We start from the raw sequence: 3,244 nt of genomic DNA on the forward strand, positions 1-3,244 counted from the left end.
TGTGCATGTATAAGCTCTTAATTTACCTTTATCCAAATAGGATTTAAAGTGGACTGCAGTGAATTCTTTCATATGCGGTTTCTAACCATAGTCTTTTAAACTCCCACCAAACAACACTTTTGCCCTGATGGGTCTGGGAAAGAGAAAGTTGCAGAAGATGTTGATAGGATTATATGATTCATTTGTGCATTATTCTTAAAACTTGAAACTCTAAAGTATATAAAATGAGCCGTCTCAGAAGTAGAAATGGAGGGATACCACTAATATCAAAGGAGAGGTGTGTGTCCTTTGGACCTAGAGCAGCAGAACCAAGATTCAGAGCACCGGACAGAGCACTGACCTTCCTGACCCTTAGAGCAATGAAATCTGAGTGTCTGGGCAAGAGGCTCCTTTGCAGCATGGAGTACCTCCAGTCACTTAATTGGGAAGCTAGATTTGCTGCCCCAGAGGGCTAGAGTAGAGCATCTTTAGACAGAGGCTTGTGGTAAAGTGATGTGCCCTGTGAGCATTTATCAGCAGCATTAAAAGAGCTTTGTAACATTGCCCAGTCAGAGAGAGGAGACTGTCCTCTTTGGAAGTTCTGTGCCCTGAATTTTTCTGATCCTGAATTGTAACCTGTTAACTTCCCTAATAAACCGATTAACTGTGAATATGGCATCTGTGCTTTTCATGGCCATTGCAATGAATTATTGAATCCAGCTGTTAGAGGAATGATTTAGTATTCGTTTTTGACATTTACACACAAAAAAAATAATAAAACAATAAATAAAGCCATTTACAAAAATTTCTGTCATAGAGTAAAAAAAATCATCAAAATAAAAATAGGAAATGAATAAAGGGTCATTGAAATAAATAAAAGGGCCATTGAAGAAATGATATTTCTCCCTGCTTTAGACCAGCACTTTTGACTCTAACATTTATAATTGCTCATTAAGAAAGGGAACACAATTTAAAGTTTCATAGAATCTATACTGAGTCGTGGTGTGGTGCTGTGGGTGAAAGCTCTGGGCTACAAGGTCGGTTTGAACTGCAAGGTTAGCAGTTCAAACCCACCAGCCACTCCTCAGAAACCCTATACAGGGTCGCTATGGGTCAGAACCAACTCGACAACACTTAACAACAACAACAGAATCTATAAAGAAAAAGGAGTCCTGGTGTGGTGCTGTAGGATAATGTGCTGGACCATAAACATCGGTTTAACCCACAAAGGCGGCGGCTCACACCTATCAGCCAACTCCTCAGAAACCCTAGACAGGTTTGCTTTGAGTTGCAACCGACTCAACAGTACTTACAACAACAAATAAAGGAAAACACAGCTACGGAAACCACTGCTCAGGAAAAGCACTATTGTAGCTGTGATTAGAGAAAAATAACACCTAATTTTCTCTCAGGAGGGTTGTTGCTCTGTAGGACAAGCACTGGACTACTAATCTGAATTACAAGATTTGTAGTTCAAGTTCACCAGTCATTCCAGGAGAGAAAGATGAGGCTTTCTATTTCCAGAACGATTTATAGCCTAAGGAACCCTATGCGGGGTCACTGTGAGTCAAAGGCACTTAACGACAACAACAATTCTTTCTCAGAAAAGTCAGAGTTTAATTATAATGACAAAAAATATCTTCATGACAAACACGGTGAAAAAGTTTCATAGAGCTATTACTTTTTTACAAAATAGTATTAGGTAGGATTCTATTGGGTGCTATGCATTCTATTCAGGCATTCAATTGTCTAGATTATTAATTAACACATTTGAGTTATGGTGTTGGAGGAGAATATTAAAAGTACCATGGACTGCCGAAAGAAGAAACCAATTTGTGTTGGACAAAGTACAGCTAGAATGTTCGTTAGAAACAAAAGAGGACCAGACTTCGTCTCTCTCACTTTAGACATATCATCAGGAGGGACCAGTCCCTGTAAAAGGACATCATGCTTAGTAAAGTGGAGGGTCGGAGATAAAGAAGAAGACCCCCAACAAGATGGATTGTTACAGCGGCAGCAGCAATTAGCTCAGAGTAACAATACTTGTGAGGTTGGCACAGGACTGGGCAGTGTTTCATTCTGTTGTGCATAGGGCTGCTATGAGTTGGTACCGATTCGATGGCACAAGCATTAGTACAGGAGTTTTGATAGTGTAGTGGGCTACGATTCGGGCTTGTAACTACAATGTCAGCAGTTCGAATCTATCAAATGCTCCATGGGAGAAAGATGAGGCTTTCTACTCCCATAAAGATTTACAGCCTCAAAAACCCTATACAGGGTTGCTATAAGTTGGAACCATCTCCATGGCACACCAGCACAACCACCAGCAGCAGCATTAGTACACCACCACTTGTCTGTCCGTTAGTTGTAATGTGGTGGCATCTGTGTTGCTGTGATTCTGGAAAGTATGCCACTGGTATTTTAAATAACAGCAGAGCCACCCATGGTGAACAGTTTTCAGCTGAGCTTCCAGACTAAGACAGGCTAGGGAGAAGGAGAGGCAAACCACTTCTGAAAGGTTACCCACTTAAAACTTTCTGGATAGTGCTGAAACATAGTCTGATATAGTGTCAGAATATGAAAATCTCAGGTTGGAAGGCACTCAGAATATGCCTGGGAAGAGCTGCCTCTTCACAGTAGAGTTGACCTTAATGATATGTACACAGCAAAGATTTCAGGAACTTCATATACTGATGAAGTATATTCAACTTCAAATGAGAAGAAAAAGTTGCAAACACCATTAATAATGGGAACATGGAATATACTAAGTATGAATCTAGGAAAATTGGAAATTATCAGAAACAAAATGGAACACATAAAGATTATTTATTATCCTAAGCCTTAGTGAGTTGAAATGGACTGGCATTGGCCATTGTGCATAGGACAATCAATCATAGAGTTTACTATGCTGGGAATGACAAATTGAAGAGGAATGGCATCACACCCATCATCAAAAAGAACATTTCAAAATCTTGAAGTACAATGCTATCTGTGGCCGGATTATGGCCATACTCCTACAAGGAAGACTAGTTAATATGGCTATTATTCTAATTTACACACCAGCTACTAATGCCAATGATGAAGAAATTTTAGAACAATTCTACGATCTTCTTCAATCTGAAATTGATAAAACATGCAACCAAATGTGTGATAACTAACGATGCTTGGAATGCAAAAGTAGGAAACAAAGAGAAAGGATCAGTGGTTGGAAAATATGGTCTTGGTGATAGAAGCAATGCTGGAGATCCCATGATAGAATTTTTTT

This window comes from Chrysochloris asiatica, unplaced genomic scaffold (genome assembly GCF_000296735.1).
Source record: "Chrysochloris asiatica unplaced genomic scaffold, ChrAsi1.0 scaffold00018, whole genome shotgun sequence".
In the NCBI taxonomy this organism is placed as follows: domain Eukaryota; kingdom Metazoa; phylum Chordata; class Mammalia; order Afrosoricida; family Chrysochloridae; genus Chrysochloris; species Chrysochloris asiatica.